At 38.5% G+C, this 22,626-nt stretch overlaps 1 protein-coding gene across 15 annotated transcripts in view; it reads left to right on the top strand.

Moving 5' to 3' along the window:
* Window positions 1-22,626, top strand: part of KIAA1217 — a 796,647-nt gene that overhangs the window by 384,796 nt on the left and 389,225 nt on the right. The window contains exon 1 of one of the 15 annotated variants that reach the window (XM_079106260.1): window positions 8,470-8,776. The exons of 12 other annotated variants lie outside the window; for them this stretch is intronic. The gene's annotated coding sequence lies outside the window, so the exon portion shown is untranslated. Of the gene's footprint in view, window positions 1-8,469; window positions 8,777-11,102; window positions 11,247-11,533; window positions 11,636-22,626 lie in introns of those variants that run through there. 2 more of the 15 variants (XM_079106264.1, XM_079106266.1) reach the window with 2 other exon arrangements.

Raw genomic sequence — 22,626 nt, 5'->3', positions numbered from 1 at the left:
TGTAAGAGCGATGAGCTGGGCCAGGCAGAGATAAGGGTCTAATTCCTTTTGCCAGAGAGCCCAGAAGTATCCGATCTCATCCAGAACTGAGAGGCCTTTTATTCCAGGCTCAGGGATCCCCATGCCTGCAAGGGCTGCAGTTCTGTCCATCACCCTTTAAACAGAGCAGGTCCTTGGCAGGGCTGCTTTGCCTCTGAAGAGTGGCTTGATTCCTGTCTCAACAGATCTTTATTGAATACCTACTCTCTCCCACACACTTTTCTAGAATGTTATGGTGAATAACAAATGAAAGGCCCTAGGATGGAAATCACTGCAGCCATCGATCCACCAGGCACTGTGCACATGGAAAACCCCCACCTGGCTCTGCAGTGTGGAAAGAAGACCCCCGTCCAGGCCGGGAAGGCCCTCCCAGGAAAGGGGAGAGGCTGAGTTCTGAGGGAGGAGTAGGAGTCCTTAAAGAGTTGGAGACTGGTTCTGGGCACAGAGAATGCAGTGATGGGAATGAACTCCGAGCAGTAGTTCCAACACCACCTTGTCACCCATTAGATGATGGGCATGCGTGGAACGGTCACTTCCAGTACAGGGTGGCCCACAGGGGGGTTAGTTGTCTACCACTGCATTTTGCCTCCTTGGCATATGGAGAAATGATTTTATTTCCCAGGCTCCCTTACAATGAGGTGTGACCATGAACATACACTAACCAATGAGATGTAAGTGATCAGCTGTACAGGACTTCAGGAAAACATCTTTTAAAGAGGGTACAAGAAGGTCTTCCACACTTTCTCCTTCTTCTTCCCTAAAACGCAGATTTAATGGGTGGCACTCCGATAACAATTCTGGACCACAAGACAACTTGGAAACTGAAAGCCAGCTTTCACTTACTTGGTCCCTGATTATGTGGATCTCCTATTCAACCCCTAACTGCCTACAAACTGATACTTTGCAGAAGAAACCCCTGTGTGTTTATGCTTCATTGATGGGAGTGGGGAATCTTAATCACCTAGAGCCAGGAAATATGGGCATCATTGCTTATCCCAGTTTGTTCCACTCTTCTGCTATCAAGTATACCATGCCAAGGGCTGGGGAAATAGCTCAGTTGGTAGAGTGCTTGCCCTATAAGCACAAGGCCCTGGGTTCAATCCCCAGCACTGCAAAAAAAAAAAAAAAAAAAAAAAGTATACCATGCCAGATGAATAACAGGATATGTCTCAACCTGCTCTTAATCAGTTTACATATTTTTTTCTGCCTAAATGAGGAGGATGGGACCAAATGCTTTCCCAAAATTCCCACAAGTTATTTCATCATCAATCCTTGTATAGTACTTCTTGGAAGGGGATATCGTGCCACATCAAATCTCCTAACAATTGTTATCAACTCTAATATTAGAGTTGTTTTCCTTTTAAAAGGCCCTTGAAGGCCAGCTGTGGTGGTGCACACCTATAATCCCAGGGATTCAGGAGACCAAGGAGAATGGCAAGTTCAAAGTCAGCCTCAGCAATCAAGTGAGGCCCTAAGCAACTTAGTGAAACCCTGTTTCAAAACAAAAAGATAAAAAGAGGCTGGGGATGTGGTTCAGTGGTTAAGCACCCCGGGGTTCAATCCCCAGTGCCAAAAAAGATAAAAGAAAATAAGGCCCTTTAACTCACAAGAGATGAAGAATGTTGTTTAGGTGCAAAGAGGAAGCACAGTACTGACAAAGTGCTTCGGGATTAACATCTACAAGTCACTTTGATTAGTTGTGGAACTGTAAGGTGAAGGGAAAAAAATACGTAAATGAAATATTAATGGAGGGATCACATTACTCTGTTACATAGTAAGAGTTTGGATGGAAATTCATCTGGAAGAGGGTCCATAGGCACCCAGCAGGTATAACATGTCAGGGCAAAGAAAAGAGAAGCAGTCAGGAAGGTTCCAGAAGCCTGCAAATGTTAGATTTGACCTCTCTTCCTAAAACAGGCTATTTTATTTATCTAATAGTTGTGAGCGGGGGCTGGGGAGATAGCTCAGTTGGTAGAGTGCTTGTCTTGCAAGCACAAGGCCCTGGGTTCGATCCCCAGCACTGCAAAAAAAAAAAAAAAAAAAAAAAAAAAAAAAAAAAAGTGAGGCTAATAGTTGTGAGCAACTGTGTAACCATAAGGATTGTTTATAACACAAGAAAATCACACACACACACACACACACACCAAAAAAATAAAATAGTAACCTCAATTGCATCAGGACAGAAATGCTGGGATTATCTCACAGCCAAAAATATTTCGGTGGAAAAATAGATAAGGATGCCTGATGTTCATGTTATTAACTAGAATTAAATGATGATTTAAGATTAAAAAGACATTGTAGGTTGGATAGTATAAGAGCAGAGGGAAAACAAAACATGATACTTTTAGTTTTAAAGGATGTTAGTAAAATATCGCTTAAAATTTTACTACCCAGAAAGCCTAACTTAAATCCATTATAAAATACTTGAACAATTATGAAGAAGAAAAGTTTTGTTTTTTGTTTTTATTTTGTTTTGTTTTGTTTTTGCAGTACTGGGGATTGAAACCAGGAATGCTTTCCCACTGAGTGACATCTTCAGCCATTTTTAATGTTTGTTTCAAAACAGATTCTCACTAAATTGCCCAAGCTGAACTCAAATCTGCAATCCTCCTGCCTCAGCCTCTTGAGTCACCAGATTTATAGACATGGTCCAGTACAAGAAGAAACAAAATCGTTAACCAACTAAACATTGCAGAAGTGAGGAACAGCAATCACGTTGTACTAACTCAGCTGCTTTTTAATGGACAAAGAGAGAGCATTAGATGTGATGTAATATAGATGAACTTTCCAGAAAAGTTATTGCCATGTTACCAAATTTTACTTGATAAGTTGTTTCAGACTTCCCAAGATCTAAATAAGACCCCTAGGTTAGAAAGTAGATGGGAACATAGATAACATCTGATGAATGGTGGGGAGACTTGAGAGAAAGCAAAGTGCTCTCGAAACTGGCTACACCTTGAATTCCACTTTGTCACACTTATCTGATTATCTGAGGGACGGGAACTACACCAGGAATAACATCAAAAAAAAAAAAAAATGCTACAATGAATTCCTTACTTAATATCACAGATGCAAAGATACTCTCTTATCTGTCTTCCTAGTTGTCATTTCAACTGAGGTAACTATTGTCCTATTAATTTTATTCACTTTTCAGTTGGATTGGGGTCTCATTTTTATTAACATATGTGCATTTTCTGATTATGTTACTGAGCAATATTTACACTGATTCACTGGTCTATGATCTTTGTATGACTTCCACCATCTGTCAGTAATTCCCTACGTGGATTCACTGGGCTGAAGAAAACCGAGGGAAAGCAAATGGAAACCGGAGGGCGAGGTAGAAAGTTAGTTCACGAGGATTTGAAATCACAGATACCCAGATGGCTATTTAGGAGAAAATGAAGAATATTGGAAGAGATGAAAAGATGCTGAAATGTGAAAGAAAACTGACAAAAGGAAAAATAATCACAGAATAAAATTTAAAAGAACCAGGAATAAAAAGTAAATGTTTGAGGATATAAAAGATAAAGAAAGAAATGAATAACCATGAAAGCAATTCAGGACAGTAACACTGTTTGGTTTGAGACCAATTTGGAAGTGATGAAATTTGAAATGAAACTTCCATTTAAAAGTTTCTGACAAGACATAGATCGTTTGGTCTTTTTGTTTTGGTTTGGTTTGATTTCGGTGGGAGGGAAAGTTGCATTCACAATTGTTTGCAATCTCATCAAATGCCAAATGACTTTGCTGAAACTATGGATGAAAATTGGACTTTGGGATGGTCTTACTTGAGTTTGTGTAAGAGGATTGTGGTTCTTACTAATTCACCTTTTCAACGTTGATAAGTCAGTTCATCTCTCTCTTTATATGAAGACAGGCAAGTTGTATATTTATATTGATCACAGGAAAGTGAAGTGTCAGTGCAGATGTTCAGAGATTTCCCATATTCATATGACAGAATGACTAATATATTCAGTGATTTTATTCAGTGACTTTGGGAAGTCAAAAAATAAGGAAAGCTGTGAAAATCCACTTAATTTTTTTTTTACTAATAATAATTGCTATGATTAAACAATAAAAACAAATTTAAGATATTCGGCATTCCTTTAATGAAATTTTACAATCACATGGCTAGAGGGGAAAAATATAAAGGCATATTTTTTGCAAAGTCCTGATCAATACTTTTTCCTGTAATCTCGTGGCTCCGATGCTTTCTGTGGAACGTGAAAAAACTCAAATACTCTTGTCTTAATTTCTCCACCTAAAGCAAATGGATTATAAAACTTTATTGAGAAGTGTTATGAGAAATAATTCATTTATAAATGTGAAATGTTGGCAAATAGCAAAATGAAACATAGGCTTTAAATGCTCATTACGCCAGTAATGTTTCTGCACTGTAAATCTGGATTTTTAAGTTATGTGAAGACAGATGCTTAGGTTAGAGCAAAGCAGGTCTTGATTTCCTCACAGTACATATTAAAAATGAGGTGATTTAACAGCTAACCACCAAAATCTATTTTCAAATTATTTTTTCAGACATGACATATTTTTCTTAATATTCTAATGCATTCTTTTAAGTTAAATATTCAGATTTCAGCTACAATAGGCATTGTATTCCTATTTTCAGTGACACATTGATGTATGCCAAGAACAATTGTGTTGTGTGGTTTGTTTATACCAGTAGTTATTTTTGATGCTAGCTATTTGATACAAAATACAATTCTTACATGTTATAGGATCATAAACTTTATTGCTGTCTCATTACCATGCAGAAGCCAAATATGAGCAAAAGAAGAACATCCTGTATTAATCTTCCGCAGATTGGCTATGGGTAACCCAGCTGATTGCGTTATAGTTTAATTATTGGAATAAAAAGGGAAAAAATAGCTTCAATGTTGCCCGATAAATGTAATTCTCTCCTGGCAAGATATATACAGTGAAAAACAATAAAAGAATTCTGATGGAATGACTTTTTGTCTAGTTGAATAATGTAATCTTCTCTTCTGTGCTCATAAAAAAAGATATTCCATCCTAAGGCTATATTTTATAGTGCTATTTTAGGTGTTCATGGTGGGGGGATACTTCTTCAGCTTTAAGGAATTAGATCTCATTGAACTAGAAAAAAGTATCTAAAATAGCTTAAATTATTTTTTGATTTGTGAAACCTAGAAAGTCCCCCCCGTGGATGAGTGGAGTCACATTCATTTCAGTACTTTTGCCTGACTTTTTTCTCCTCTGCACAAACACTGCCCTTTGCTGATGGTACTACAGGAGTTCCTGTAGCAGAACAAAATCAGAGGGGGTGTATTTGTGGGATTTTTTTTTTTTTTTAGATGAAAAGGTTTGTATTCTTAGATGTTTAGCTTGAGTTAATTATGGACATTTTCCTCTAAGTTTTAAGACTTTCTGAAAACAGAGGCATTAGAAGAATTTAAAACATCATATATGGAAGTATTATGAATGGTTGAATGGTAGGATGTACTCAAAGGTAAACCAATCTGTAGTTCCACTTTCTTTGCGGTGCTGGGGATGGAACCCAGGGCTTTGTGCTTGCAAGGCAAGCACTCTACAGACTGAGCTATCTCCCCAGCCCTCACTTTCTTTCTTGACAGTGGGGCCACCTCTAAGTCTTTCTAACCTCTCCTGTCTGTAGCTGGTTGGTTCAACTGACCAGGTACAGTAATGGGTTCATCAATGTCATCCCAAAATTTATGTCCATCCAAAGCTTGAGACTGACCTTTATTTAGAAATTAGGTCTTTTTAGTTCTTTGTAGATGTAATGAAAATGAGGAAATAGTCATCAGTGTAAGGAAGGCAAGGCTTCCTGGCAACCACTAGATGCTGGGAGAGAGACATAGGATGCGTTTTCCCTCAAGTCTCCAGAAGGAACCAACCCCACCACACCTTGACTTTGGATATTTGGCTTCCAGAATTGAGAGTAATTCCTATCATGTTAGGTCACTCCGTTTGTGGCTACTTACTATGGCAGCCAGTGATAACCAGTACACCGGGATGCAGGGCTTGCTCATGTTGTAGCAGTCACACCGACATCCATGTGCCGACCAGACTAATGTTTCCAGATCCTCTGTGGGGACTCAACAGCCTATCTGTAAGGGGAAAAAATACATCTTTATAATCTAAGGGTGTAACTGACATGTCCAAGTTCATCCCTAGTGGGCAATGGTTCAGACTCTTCACCTAATGAGAATCAGGACCAGGACATGGAATCTCAAAAGTGCCAGTAAATTCTACCCCATCAACAGCACAAAGGCTGTTGACAAAGAAGTATAAAAGCTCTTTGAGGAAGCTAACTGAACTTGTAAGAGTGACCTTCATTTAGGATGAATATCGAAGATAATTATATTCTTTCAATAGAAAGGCAATCCTACTTACGAAATCCATTGGAAAGACTAGGAGAGCTGGATCTAGTCTAGGATCCCATAAATGACTACTAAAGCAATACATCTGAGTGACCCAGCCTGCAAGGGAACTAGCCCCTGTCATGAACAGGAAGACAGAGAACAAGAAGCCTGTGTTCCAGCTATGGATTCCTGTATCTTACTGCCTGAGGCAATATCCAGGAAACCAGAAGCCACTGCCTTACCTGCTGGTTTTTGAGAACACATAGACTAGCTTCCTTTTGGGTGGAGAAGGCAAATACCAGAACTCTAAGCAGGATCAGCTACATAATTTGTTCAGGCCAGTGCAAATGAAAATACAGATCCTTCCAAAATTATTAAGAGTCAGGACAATGACAGCAGAACTGTAAATCAAGTGTGGGACCCTTCTAAGTGTGGGCCTGTGTAACTGTTTGCACAGTCCATGCAGCTGGTCCCAGCGCTTGGCTTCAGAGCCAAGGCAGCATGCTAACCTGAATCTGTAAAATGGATGCATTCTGTACTGTCACACATTCCTGTCGACGCCAGCACCAGATTTAAGTGTATGAGAACCTGTAAAACTTGCAAGGACCCACAAAGAGAGTCTGAAGAATGGCCTTCTTACTATTCAGGGTATGCTATGAGGGAAGGACCTGGAGAAGATGCTGAGTGAGCCAATTGACTGGGTCTACACAAGGGTTCAAATTCGAGAAAAAATATAACGTTTTGCACTCTTCTTGCTTCTGTATGTTCACCATTTCTACCATACAACTACAGAATCACATGCATTGCTTCTCTATGCCAGGCAAGTGCTAAGTACTCTGGATATGGTGATATCTAAGGAACACAAGGTCCCTTATCTCTGGATTTTCCTCATGTGGATGAAAATTAAAAATAAGCTAGCAAACAACTAAACAAGACCCCCAGATTACCATCACAGGAGCTGAGTCTCCCTCTCTGCAGAATACAACCCCAAACCATTCTTTCCCATGGAACACCATGTTAGTCCTTGCCACCATCCATCCTTCCACCGATCTCATGCCCTCTCACCTCCTTCACTCCATCTTCAACATAGCTGGAGAAACCCTTCTGAAAATGTACATTAGATCATACACATTCCCCTTCTTAGATCCTTTCCATGGTTTTGCCTCGCCCTTGGAAAAAATCCAAACCTCCTCATCATTCCTGACAAGACCACACACCATCTGGTCTCTGCCTATGGCTCACCCTCCCCCACTTGCCCACTAAGCCACACTAGTGTCCTCTCTGCTTTCTGGGACATGCCAAGTTCCTGTTTATCTCTGTCGTTGAACTTAAGCCCTCCTAGCTCATTGCACAGCCCGCTCCTTCTCAGCTCCCAGCATTCAGCTAAAATGTCACCTGCTCAGGATGGTCCCCGGTGATCATCCCACCTGAGACAGAATCCCCACCTCAGCCTGGGTCTTCTACATGATAGCACATTGCTTATTTCTCCCCAAGCCCTTGTCACCATCTGAAATTATCCTGTTTGCATGTTTGTGTGTTTCTCTGTCCTTTGCACTGAACAGAGTTCTCTCCTGTCTGATTCAGTCTTTTACGCCAGGCTCAGCACAGTACCTGGCACATAGTACAAGCTCACACAGTTGATACACAGACAGGTTGATGGATATCTACATATAAAAAAAAAAGAAAGAAAGAAAGAAAGAAACAAGAAAAAAAAAATTACATTCCTGGCACCTGGGAAGTTGGATCAGTATCTCTCATTGAGGTTAAAGAAATTAAACTTAAAAACTGAGCATTAAAATACAATAGAATGAATCAGACAGAACTTTCCTATATTCATACATGAACCCACAACCAGTGTAACTCCACATCATGTTCAAGCACAAGATTTGGAAGTTATACTCCATGTATGTATGATATGTCAAAATATATTCTACTGTCAGGTATAACTAAAAAGAACAAATAATTCTTTTCAACAAAACTGAACATTATTGGGGATGGCTGTGGGGTTTGGGGGAAATTAAAGCAGAGAATTTAAGGCAACAGGCAGTCATCAAATCACACAAGTCAGCTCTTCTGGAAAAACTGCAGGCTGGCTTTGGGGTGAAAAGGCCAGGCCAAGAACTGTCCAGTAGTACAGATGACCTCACACTTGTTTACGGGTTGTTCTGAGGTTGTGTTCTTCCTGTTCACACAGTGTGTGTTCTCGCAGCCAGATCATTTGCTCACTGAGATCTGGAACCAGTCGGTATTCCGCTGGTGCCCTGGTAGCAGGGCAGAGCCCTGCTTCTTATCCAAGCTCTTTAGGAAGGAAAGGTGCTAAGACAGGCAAAGCTGCCAGACTTCAACTTTCTTTTCAGCCTGACTTCCACCACCAGGTAGGGTGACCGACCATCCCGATTCCTTGGGACTAAGGAGGTACCCTGATGCGGGGCCTTCAGTTTGAAAACTTAGTCACAAGGCACAGGGTCAGCAGAAAGAAGCTAGCCCATATCCTTAGTTTTGCTCAAAGTGTTCGTTCTACGGTGTGCTCCAGGCCATTTCTTTCTCATATCCTAACTCGTACCCAGGTCTCATTGTTCCCTTCTGCACCGTTGGCTTTATTGTATTTCTCCCTGCTCAAGTTCAGCTCTGCTTCTCTGGCTTCCCTCCTTCACAGTGTCTGCATTCTTCCTCTGACTATGTCATCCTACAGCATTCCTACGATCTTGTCCCCTGGGAGCTTGGGGTTCCTCACCCCAGGACCCATACAAGCCTCCTGCCACATTTCCCTGGGAGCAGCAGAGTAAGGGAACATGTATGGGATGATCATTATCCTTAAAAATGGTTATGATGTAACACTTCCAACTACACAGCTCAGAATAAAAAGGTCAAAGGATTCAGTGGCTTTCTGATGATACCTCTGTCACATAGAAGAAGAGTCTGTAAACTTTTTCTGTAAAGGGCCAGAGAGTCAATATTTTGGGTTTTGTGGACCACACAGTGTCTGTCTTAAGTAATCAGCCCTGTTATTGTAGAATAAAAATCAGTTACAGACAATATGACAATAAACAGGTGTGAGTGTGTGCTAATAAAAGCTTATCTATAATTATAGGCAATGCATCGAATTCAGCCCATGGACCATAATTTGTAAACTCCTGATATAGAACATCCTTCCAGATAATCTTGGATTTTTTAAAATTAAGCTTGCAAAAGTTTTCTTTGACCTCACCACTTAGATATGCCAAAGCTCTACTTGGCGATTTATACGCCTTCTTCATCATGCTCTTAATCATTTGCTCTATCATTCGGCTGAGCTTATAGAAATCTTTGCCCAATGAAAATAAATTCTTGCACCAAGACATTGACATGGAAGCAAGGATCACATGGCATTTATTTTTAGAGGCATGTTTAGCCCAAGTTTGCAACATGAAAGATGTTCGTGGAGTTGGATGAAATGTTAAGAAAATTGATGTGATACACGGTGGATGTTTTGTTAACAGGACTTCTAGAGTAACTGGGGAAAACCTCCTCTGATGGGCAATGGTGTCCTGACTCTTTGTGATGAGGAAGGAAATGGAATTTTTAAATATAGTTCTGGCCTTAGCTGTGTCTGTGTTGTTTTTCACTGGAGTGTCAATCTATGTACAGGGCTCCATAGCTCTGAGTGCTTTGTGTAGAGTCCTGTTTTCCTCATTTAATAATTACCAAGTCAATCAGCATCTTCATAACACATTAAAAAAGTGTTATGCTGTCCTTAGAATGTACTTCCATTGGAAGGAGGGGTAGAAGGAGAAGGAAAACTTCCATAACATTTTTTTTATTAATTTTTAAAATTTGTTCTAATTAGTTGTACATGACAGTAGAATGCATTGATACATTTTGATCAATCATTCATAAATGGAGTATAATTTCTCATTTTTCTGATGGTACATATTGTAGGATCACATGGATCATGCACTCATTTATGTACATGAGGTAATAATGTCTGTTTCACTCTGATTTTCGGGACTACATTCATAATATGCATATACCTGGAAACTGCTTCTATCAGATAAGAAATGTGGGAAGAGAGAAGAACAGGAATGGGAAGACAATTTCAGCAAATTGTCCTATGTGCATTTATCTGGTCCTGGAGGTCAGATGAGATTGAAACAGGGATGTAACAAACAGGACACTAACATATTGTTGACTTGCTCCTGCAGGCCATGGCTGTTAGTGGCGTTATCACAGAATGACAGAGCTCTCTTTAGCATGAGACAGCTCTTGTGAGCTCGTTGCTGAGCAGATACTGCTGAGCCCAGAAAACTGAGAGCCTTAACAAGTCAATTCCACACCCCCTCGAATTTGTGCCTCGGTAGGGAGTCCTCAGCAGGAAATCCTCCATCTGTTTTCCTTTACTACAAGGAACTTCAGAGGATGAGTTCATTTTGCTTCAAACACCCTCATGTTGCTGTAAAACAGTACTGGACTGAATGATGAGAAATGTCACCAGGAAAGCAAGAGGACATCTTCAAATGGAGACAGTTATGCTTCTGAATTAGATTCTAGTTTTTAGACAGGGCTTATTTTTTTTTTCTTTGTTGTTTACATTCCAATTTGGCTTTCTGTTCTTTCTTTCTTTCTTTTTTTTTTTTTTTTTTTGTTTGTTTGTTTCTTTCTTTTAAGGACAGTCTTTTGTTTTTTACAACTTCCTTATAGAACTTGGATATTTGGAGAAATAAATATCAAAGGAAGATCTCTCAAGATTTGTCCCGTGGATTAATGGAGTAAACCTTGAAGTCCAAAGGATTATAGCTAGATCAGTCTCTCTTTTTAAACAAAACTCTAATTTGAATATCAGGATTACTTTTAAAATATTGCTGCAAAGTAAGTACTTTGATTTTCTCTTTCCTTGCTTTTAATCCCCTAATAAGCATCTTTTTGCATATGGTAATCTTGGTGGAGTTATTGGTTGGAGTACAAATATAAGTAAAATGATTTGCCAACCCATAAATTAATTACAAGATGAGATACTGAGTTTTTGCTCTTAATGCTGTTTAGCAGGTAGCAGGTAATATTTATAGTCATATTTATATTTGTATGTCAAGAATTATTTAATTTCATTAACATTTCAAGTGAATATCTTTTGCCTCATTTCCTCTAGTAATATAAACTAACTTTTAAATTGGAAAATAAGCAAGGAAAAGTCTCTCTGGAAAACAACACTGTTGGCCCTAGCAAGCAAATCACACTGTCGATTTTTCTGGAATGTACAGGTAAATTGGCTGAAAAACCTATAAATCTAGAGAGTAAAATTAACTAAAAATGTGACTTTTGTAACATCTCTTTTGAAAATGCCATTAAATTGTATTGCAGACTTGGGGTCAGGGAAAATACTCCTTGGCAAAGGGCATAGAAACATTAAAATATTTCAACTGCTGTTACCTTTCTGCAGTAACACTATTAGGTTGAGCTACAACTGTGCTTGTTTTTGAAGCTTCTCAGGACTCCAAGAATCTAGAGCCCTGATGCTGATCCATCTGGATGCAGTTAAACGGTGCACAGATGATCAGGGAGGACTCTAGAAGCGGCCAAACTGTGCTTTTCCCCCTCGAGGCTCCTATCTCCTGCCATCCATCCCTCATCCCTTCCATCCTAATGCAGTTAGCGGTAAATCCTGAACGTGCTGTTGGAGAGCCGGCATTTCCCTTCCCAGCAGTCAGTTAGGGGAAGAGTCAGCTGTGTGGATGTGCTTTCTGGATGCTATCTGGGCGCCTATGAACATAGGGATGATCCATCTGTACTTCTTCCACATCCCATGTCCCGCATTTTACCACCAAATCCTCACCTGTACCACAGACCAGCTGGCCTGAAAGGACATATTCCAGAGAAAGATAATGAGTGAAACCCACTTCCACAGAAGTGTTGCATCCCTCCCTCCATCTTTCTGTCATCTTTGTCAAACTTATTCTCTGAGAAACATGATTCCTATCCAGCCTCTCTTGCCAATGCCAAGTGCTCTCAGAATCACTGTCTAGCCCTTTACTTAAAGATCATTATCTGCCAGGCCATCTGTTATTTTCATTTAGGAGAGGGTATTATTTCAGATCTGTAGGTGTCCTTTAAATTCCCCCCCGCCTCATGTTGTAGTCCAAGGGCAAAGACCTGTGGTGAACAGTAGGAATCTGTGCCCCACTTTTGCAAGCTTTAGTGGCAATGGCATAAGCGTGGATGGCCATAAAAACCACCTTTAGAGGAGGAGGGACAGTGATCAAGAACTGTGAAAAATGAAACAAAATGAGAGTATGGACTTTGCCATCCAGGATGGTTGTTGCTTTTAGAGGAATTATCCACTTCTGATTTAGATCCGCAAGGATTTGTGCTTCTTTCTAAGGTGCATAGTGTCGCCCCAGCAGACCCTGCTTGTGGAGGGCAGTATCTATGCTCCACCTTTACAAAGGAGAGCCGTGAAGAGAGGAAGTTTGAGGTTGGTGTGTCGCTCAGGAATAGAGGGCTTGCTTAGTGTGCAAAAAGAATGAAGTTTTTCTGCTCATCATGACCTTCCTTCTGAGTTAAGAAAGTGCTCAGTAGAATTTACCTTTTGTAAATGGCCTGTTGTCTGTTTGCTAAATGACAGTGAGTCTTGTGACTTCTCATTCCCTGCCACAGAAATTATATTGCTGAGTTGCCAAAGGCATCAGGCCATCTCTGAACCCTTAGGTAGCTTTGCTTTGTAAGGAGAATGGTTTGTATTGAATAACTCTTTTATAAACCTGTGCTCTGGACAAACCCGAAGGGCCCTGTTGTGTGTATCAGACGATGATAATGGCGACAATGCTGATGTCTAACAAGGATTGACAGGGCCCATTTACTAGATGTGATAAAAATTTTATGACATTTATCACATTACATCTTCCTACCCTACCTGTAATGTAGGTAAGGAAACAGTTTCATTCAAATATGTCAATAGAGGAGGAACAATAAAGATCTATGAATATTGTTATCGACCAACATCCTGTATTCTTTTTGAGTTTATTGTCACTATTGTTTCTTTCCTAACTGCTGAGGCTGTAGATTGCCTAGGCTCCTTCCATATTATTTTAATATGTGGATAGCATTTCTGGCAGAAAATGGGCAGCCAGGAGTGGGTGGCAGGCTGGGATGGGGTGGAGTGAGAGGAGAAATTGAAACCTCAGCAATGAGTTTTTGTTACTTGTATTGGAAATGGATTTCAGTTCTCTATGCTCTGCGTTAACTTCCATGTCAAGAGTGACTTCACCCCACACCATGTGTTTCTGTGCTTGGGTTTCTGTAGAGTTATAGGGATAATTAATCCTTGTTGGCTAAAAACATAATTCTTGGAAGAAAACATCACATTAGTGAACAAATGTGTGTTAGTTGTTTGTGTTGGGCCAGGTTTTCATTATCCACTTAGAGAATGGAATAAAGTCTTTCAAATTACCAAGAAGGGACCAGGGATCATAATTTTTGCTGCCATAAAACATAAATTTTAAGTAAAATTTGCCATAACATCTGCTCTTATAAAAACTATGTTAATAAATGAAAAATAGTGTTAACTGACTTATAAACAAGCATTCCAGATGAGACATGATATAATCAATGAACAAGTGAATAAACATTTATAAATTTGGAGATGGAAGTCATTGGGTATTTTATAACAGTTTTCTTCATTTTAATATTTTTTCTGGGTTATGGGACATTTTCAGCCTAATCTGCCATTTTCGTTACGTCGTTGATTCAAAGTTTACTTATTGAATGTCCCTTAGGCTATACCTTTTGAAATGGCCCATGATTACATTTGAAAATAAATGTATTGCTACAGGATAAGTATGTATTTTGAAGATAGCATCCAAGGAGAGAGAAAAATTGAATTCAGAAATACTATATCCTCACTATTTGGTCCATAGAAATTGGAAATTAGAATGGATTCTGGATCATCTCATCCAACTACTTTATGTATGAGGAAACTGGAGGCAGTTTGGTAACATGGTTTATACAACAGCACAAATTAGCTGCAGAACTAGGGCAAGAATTCTAGCCTCTGGCCTCCAAATCCAATGACTTTTTTTTTTTTTTACTTTTTACTTCTTATGTTTTAAAAGTGTTATTGCTAGCTGGACACAGTGGCACACACCTGTAATCCCAGTGAATTGGAAGGTTGAGGTAGGAGAACTTCAAGTTCAAACCCAGCCTCAGCAACTTAGGGAGACCCTAAGCAACCCTGTCTGTAATAAAATGTAAAAAAGGGCTGGGGATGTGGCTCTGTGGTTAAGCACTCCTGGGTTCAGTCCTAGTACCAAAAAAAACCAAAAAAACAAACAAACAACAACAACAAAAAAGTATTACTGTTTCTTACAGTGATTAAAAAATAATATGGATATGGCCCCACAGTCATTTCAATCAATTTCTTTTTGGCCTTTTAAATATTTTTTATATAAAATATCACACACACACACACACACACACACACACACACAATCATTTAATAGTTATCTGCAAACCAATCACCAAGATTAAATGTTATTTTGTCAACTTCAGTTCAGATAACTTGTAAAACAAAATAAAATTCATTATAAACACAACTGAAACACTACCCTTTCCCTCTCTTTTTTAAGATAATTACTGTCCTGAAACTGCTGAATATCACTCCCTTGTCATTTTTTGGTAGTTCGGTATTTTTACCATATGCATGTGTATGTGTGTTAGATACAGGTATGGATACATCTATATCTGGTTATATCCATTTGTTATTATATTCATGTTATGTGTTCACATTTTAAAATATATAAAGCATCTTCATATTCCTTGGTAACATTTTTTAAATTCAGCCTTGTTTGGGGAATGTATCCATGTTTACATAGGTAGGTATCTATTGTATTTATTGCAACTTCAGGATACTATCATGTTGCATAAATAACTCAAGGTTGATTTATCCATTTTCAAACTGAGAGAAATTTGGATTATTCTTGCAATTTTGCTATTGCCATTACAACCATACTGAAGGGATCTCTATACATAACTTCTTATGTGTCTGCTAAAATTTCCTGAGGGAAGTTGCCTAGAAGTTGGATTATTGGGTTGTAGGGAATGCATGTCTTCCCTTTAGCACATGATGCTAAATCACCCTACAAACAGTACTGGCTTACTCAGCAATGACCAGTGCTGAGTAGTAGTTCCAAACTAGGTGCCAATGAGATCACTTATGAAGCTTTTAAAAATTACAAATGCCTAAGTCCTATCCCAGACCAATTAAGTCAGAATCTTTGGGGATGGGACCCGATACTTATTTTAAAACTTTCCCCTGGTGATTCAAATGCACAATCAGTATAGCATCTGTTTCTCCATGTCTTTTCCAATACTTGTTGTGTTCAGACATTCTTTTTTAGCCAGTCCTCTCAGGTGCTTTCTTCATACAGTTAATAATTTAGGATTATGTATTCATCTTCAATGGAAAATATATTGTAAAACTATGTAGCCAGAAGTAGATAGAACCAGCCCTAAAGACACATTCTGTATTTGTTTTGATTTGTGTTCTAGGATAATTCTTAAGTTATTTTCTTGATTTGGGTTTCCTGGATCATGCACATATCTTGGTTATAAATTATGAGTAGATATTGTCTTTTTTCTTCACTTGGCATCTAGATAGAGATGGATTGGCATTATTTGGTGTGTCCATTTTCCGGCACACATCTGTCTCCTGTTTCTACCCAGGCATTTGATTCTAAGCTTCTAGATTACTGAGACCCATAAGTTTGTTGATTGTAGACCAGTATCTGTTTATTTCCTTACCCATACTGCCTTTTAGATCTCTGTGTCTCAAACCTGGGTGTACTCTCTTTCTCTCTCTTTCTCTCTCTCTCTCATTCTTGTTCTTGCTCTCTTTTTGAGAGCTTGGAATACATTTGGAAAAAAGAATAGCATCTTTGATCTGTTATTTCTAAGTGTTCATAGTAGAAAAGTTTTCAGGTTTTCCTGAGAGACAAATGCAGAACAGAAGTTCTACTTTGACCTTTTTGACAATAAAAAATAAAAGATCTAAGAATTTCACAAATCATATTCTCTGTGCCAAGTTTTCTTGCCAGCTTCTATAGAAATTTACACTGTCCAAGAATCAGCTTGAAATTTATTAAACTAACGTAACCCTGAAGTGTTACTATATAACCTCTGAGGAGGTACATCCCTTTGAACTTCTACAATAAGCTCAACCACAGCCTGGTGGATTGACAATGATGGGGTAGAGCTTGGGGAAGGGCTATGCCCTACTTTGAGAAAATTTTTAGGGAGTATACCTTCTGAAACACTGCAAACCTTATTTACTTTTCTTTATTGAGAGACTAGAACATATTTAAAGGTTTATAAGGAAAAGCCTTAAGTCCTTTCTAGCCCTAGAATTTTGTGATGTTTTTTTCTCCTACCTTGGGACATTTTCCTGACAAATCTTCTTATAGACTACATACAGCTGTGTTACCAGATCCTCGGTATCAAAGTTGCCCAATCTTCTGAAAACACATTCCATTTCTGCTTTCCGTAACACCCCAATAATTTCATAGAAATGAAGGAACTGTATTCAACTTTTTTCTACTGTTAATATTGCTCTTGTCTGATATTCCACACATAATTTTTCTATCAAAATTATTAACCCACCAATTATTTTGTTAGTTAACTAATAAAATATTTGTTTGTTATTACAAACAAAACCATTGGTGCATTTAACAAAACATTAATTGCTGAACACAATACATACTATTGAAAAACTTTTATTGCTTCTATTGAACCTGCTATAATTTGGAGACATTTTACCCTAAAATTCTCTTTGAAAACAAGTTAGGAGGAAGAAGTCAGTAATAAGACACAATTAAAATAAAAACAAAAAATTCATAAAAATAAAGCAAATATTCTTTCAACACTTGATACCCAAAGTTATTTCTGAAGATTCAGCATATTATTTTAGATTAAATATCTAAAACAGATCTTTACAAAAATAAACCTATCTGTTTGCTGAATTTCATTCTGTGTTTGGATTGAGGGAGGTGGAGTCAGTGGTTAGCTGCATGATAAGGGGGCAGACGCTGAGTCTTTTTATTTTCTTAATTAAGAATTACCATTTCAAGCCCTTGTCAGTAGTTTACAATGGCAATAATCCCTCCCAAAACAGTTGTTACTCTAGATCCTAAGTGGTTTGCCAGAACATTAACCTCAACTTGACCCCTCATGGTTGCAAGAAGGGGTATACAAGGGTCAATAATCATTTCTAGAAAATTATCAGGCACGGGCTGCACCCTGAATTATGTAACTAGCTTTAAAAAATAATATAATGTGTTTGTCATTTTAAATAACTGGGATCAGCAAGGCTAATGAAAATATTTAAATCCTTATCCATTGGAATAAAAAGGGTTGGCTCCAGAAAGTGCTGACTTTAAAATTTTTGTGCTGCTTTTGTTGATCCCGTCTGCTGATGCACACGACCCACTGATGTGTGGCTTGGCATGTCATGGAGACCCATTCATCCATGTTAGACGGGAAAGGGGCTTCTGGGCCTCAACATGTACTGCAGAACATTCCTTTAGTTTTCTAACAAAGCTTTTAATGGGTGACTGTGACTAATGAGCATGGCGTCCCAGGAGAAATGGAGCATGTGGGCTTTCACTGCTCGTTAAGACAAGCTCCCAGCCCTGAGTTCATCGTGCTTAAACCAAGGAGAAGCCGGGGCCAAAGGCTTGAGATCAACAATAACTAATAGTTTCATTTTCCACCTTTATAAACTGGCATTAATAATTCTTAGCTAAATGGTATGAATCTGCATCGTGCAACGACCATAGAAATGAAAAATTGTATCCCTTTTGTGTACAATGAATCAAAATGCAGTCTGTATAAATAAAAAACAAATAAAGTTTAAAAATAATAATTGTTAGTTAAATTGCACTACACCTTTAGTGGTATTACCTAAGCTATCATAGCAATCTGGCTCTGGACACTAAGCCACTAAAGGCCATACATCTCTCTTCCTGAGAATCCAAGTTAACCTTACATTAACTAAAGTACACTTTGAGTTATTTGCTTAAGCAGAGAAATCTTCCCCTCTTTGTGTAGGGCAGCAATTTTCTTCTGCCTGAGATCATGTTGGATGAGGCAAGTGCTGTGTACATAGGCCATCCTGAGCTGGTGAGAAAGGTACTAAACACCTACTATGTGCAGATAAGACTGATGCAGATAGTTCCTCTCTGAGATTTTACTCATTTTTGGTTTTTAATTTATACTTTTAATTATGTACCTTGCTGCAGTGCAACAGAGAAATAAGTGGGAATAATAAAGGGGATTCAGGACATAGTTGCTACCTATTATTTATTATATCAAGGACACTAGGTAAATGAGGTCATTAAAATCTGGTTGTTGCTAGGATCAGGGGGAGGGGGTGTGCTTATTCCCCAAGATCTCAACATTAGTGTTTGAAAGGACACTGAGAGGTCTCATTTGGTCATTGGTATATTATAGACTTCATATTTGTAAGTGATAGGAGTATGAATACACCTTCAATAAAAAGAATTTAAATGTTTTTAAAGTATGTGAATAATTTCTAATTCTGAAACTGTTATAACCCATAGCCTGGAGGACTCTTCCTCACTTCCACTGCTGATCTTGATTTTTTGAACAGCCTCAGTCTACTCTATTACCTCTTGTTCTATGATCTGTATCCTATCATTTCTACTCACTTATCTCACTTTACAGCTTCCTCTTTCCAGCCCTGGAAACTGGATTTGAACTTCCTTTCATCCTGTCCACATTGGCAGTCTAGTCCTTAGTGTCTCCTGGAACTTTTTCTTTCTTTTGTGACATTCCACTGGCTCATTTTTCTCCAGTAAAGATGCATGACCTTAGGCTTCACGTGTCTCTCATGATCAAGATCCAAGTTCATGATCACAGACCTCCTATCTCTGCCCAAACACCCTATCCCCTGTTGCCTTTGAGTCCCTCTGCCTCCTTCCTCCCCTTTAATAAGACTGTAATCCTTAGCATCTGCACACTATTTGGAAAACTGGTTGATCATTCTCTCCTGCTGTCTCTTACAGAATTTTTTTCTTAAGTTTCTGTTCACATCCCTTCCTCTCTCAGTGTGTAAGTTACAACTCAGCCTTTCAAAGGAAACTTTCCAGATTGGAGCTATTGGGCTATTTGAAGTTTTACTAGCTTATGATATAAGTTGTGCAGCTCTCATTTTCTATATAAAAACATGTATCATTGGCAGGCTTTGGGAAGGGAAAGTTTCACTATTCTCCTGGACCAACTTATAGGCTGTTTTAAGACAGTAATCAGGTTTTGTGTCCTGTAGCATCTTGTATAAATCACTGAATTCTTAATTTGTGTAATGTTAGCTATTAATGATGGTGGCACTATCCAACTCCCTACGTAAGATGAATTTCTGGAAAAAATGGGCCTAGAACACAGAGTTGATAGAGTACAATGAAGTTTCCGTACTATACTTGACAAGCAGAAAATTATAAAGAAGTAAGTATCCCAGGAACCACCCCAAACAGAGAAGCCATCCAGCTGTTCATCAAAATGAGAACAATACCAACTGGGATTACTGCTGAATGTACCTAAAGTAAGTTCGCAATGATATTAAATTGACTATGATTATAATGTTTTCAAGCCCATATGATTGACCACCATCATCAACTTATTCAGCAATTTCTGTATCAAATCTACAGTTATTTTATGGTTATTATGAGATTCCAAAAGACATTATAAATCAATGCAATAACTGGACTCCTTAAACTGAGTCCTTTAATCTGGGAGTATAAGCCTCTCTCTTCCCTTGACATGTCATAACAAATTAAAGATCGTCAAAATTCGTAAGAGAGTGATAACACTTCTTCCTCATGGAAGAATAGAATGTATGTCTTTAGTTATTCCATGAATTATTTAGTTAAAATATAAAGAATTATTATAATTCAGCATTATTGAGTATTGAAACAGTAGTAGAAAATATGAAATTTCCTTCCTTATATCTTATTAAAAATAGGATTACCATACTGATATTCAAGGCAGGTTTGAAAACTATTTTAAGCTGTAAAGATCTAGCATTTTGCACTCATCAATAATAGTTCCTCTGTTCTTTGATTGCTGGGTGCTTTTTCTGAGATATTTATAACTCTGGAACACTGAAACAAATATGTTCAAATTCAACCTGGGAGTTTCAAACAGCATCTTTTCACCAAAGACATTTACCAACCCTGTGTTATTTAAAGGCCAAATGGAACTGTTATGGTAAAAATCTGGAAAGAATGTCAGAATGAACATAGTACAGAGAACACATTTTCACAGAAATAATGATTCCCAGTCTTATAATTTAATTTGCATGGTTGAATGAACTTGTCTTTCTCCTACACCAAAAATACAACCTAATACTTCTGAACTGCAGTCCTTCAGAAAAGCAGCTCAGTCCCTAACTTAGCATCCCATAATTATGCCCTCTCTGTACTTTCATACCCCAAAATTTTTTAATTAAAAATAAATTTTAGGCCTTTAGGCCTGAGGAAATGATGGGAAAAGGAAAGAATTTCTGTACATTTCTTTTACCTAAAAATGAAATCCCTTAAACTAAAAGGAGCAATGAGACTCATATTTTGGGTGAGGGTATGTGGACTGTCACAGGAAAGAATAGATCGTAATTTGTGAAACCTTAGGAAACATATTTTTGGCATTTTCTCAAGGGAGTTAAGAAAAAAGTTTCTAGGAGAATTTCCTTAGCTTGCTTTTAGAAGTATATTATTAGAATCCAGCCCTCTGCGTTGTCAGTCATAACTGTAATAACAATCTCCATATCCCAGTGGCTTCTCACTTTAAGGGTGTGGTTATTACTCACAACACAGTCCAGTGGTATTAGGATGAGGAAAGCATATGGCTCTATACAAACTAAGCCCTCATTCAAGGACCCATACTACTTACAGTGTGTGGCTTCACTATTTCTAGGGCTTTCCTTCTCTGCTTTCAGCCCATGGAGGACTGTCCAGGAAGTCTTCTGGGGTCTGACTTGAAAGGAGTGTATGCCATTCTTACCCTAATCCCATTGGCTGGAGCTCAGTTATATAGCCCCACCTAACTGCAAGGGAGACTAGTAAATGTAACCAGGCTGCCTGTAAGAGGATAAGAAAATAGATGTGATGAGCACAGGGTAGTCACAACATCAATAATTTTGAATTGAGATTTAAAAAGAGGGTATATGAGCTGGGTATGGTGGCACATGCCTGTAATCCCAACAGCTTGGAGGCTGAGACAGAAGGATGGAGAGTTCAAAGCCAGCCTCATCGAAAGTGAGGCACGAAGCAACTCAGTGAGACCCTATCCTAAATAAAATACAAAAAAAAAAAAAAAAAAAAAAATAGGGCTGTGGATGTGGTTCAGTGGTCGAGTACCCCTAAGTTTAAAAACCCAGTATCCCACCACCCAAAAAAAAGAGGGTGTGTGAAAATACCTTCTTGTTTGGTTTTGAATACTAGTAGAAGAAAATAGAAGACTAAGTATGTCCATTCTAAGGAGCTGTACTTATAGAATGCATATTAAGGAAGATGCTCAATTTTAGATGTTGTGAAGGGTATAAGATGAATCAGACATCATCCCTGCCCTCAGGAAGTATGCAGTCTTCTAAAGAAGCAGGCTTTCTGCACAACTATTCTGTAGCTGTATTACAAGATGTTAAACTGGAAATTTCTACCAAGTCAACTTGCTGTAGTAGATATAAAATTCCAAAGTAATATACCAGGTCTCTATGGGAATTTCCAAAGGAAAATCAAGAATAGGTTCTATAAACTAAACATTTCTCAGCCACAAAGAGGACATAAATGGTTTACCTCAGCTGAGAAAAGCTGAGGTGGATATCTGGGAACCCAGGTTGTAATAAAGAAGCAACCAGCAGGATTCCAGCTACTTTCCTTGAGTCGACAAATAAAAAGAGTGGGAGAGTCTCTGGAGAACCTACTGAAAGTGGTCTTGAGAGAAATGATCAACTTTAAATACTGGCTCAACTCTCTTATGTATCAAAAAATTATTGTTCCAGCTGTTTGAGTCAACGTTGTGTCACTGTGACCAAAAGACCTGACAAGAATAAAGTAGACAAGAAGGTTTATTTTGGCTCATGGTTCAGTCCATGGTCAGCCAACTCCATAGCTCTGGACCCAAGGTGAGACAGAACATCATGGCAGAAGGACAGTGGGGAGAGAAGCAACTCAACATGGCCACCAGGAAGCAG

The sequence above is a fragment of the Sciurus vulgaris genome (genome assembly GCF_902686455.1).
Source record: "Sciurus vulgaris genome assembly, chromosome: 12".
NCBI classification, from domain to species: domain Eukaryota; kingdom Metazoa; phylum Chordata; class Mammalia; order Rodentia; family Sciuridae; genus Sciurus; species Sciurus vulgaris.
The sequence above is the reverse complement of the archived record's forward strand: the minus strand, read 5'-3'. Positions and strand labels throughout refer to the sequence as shown.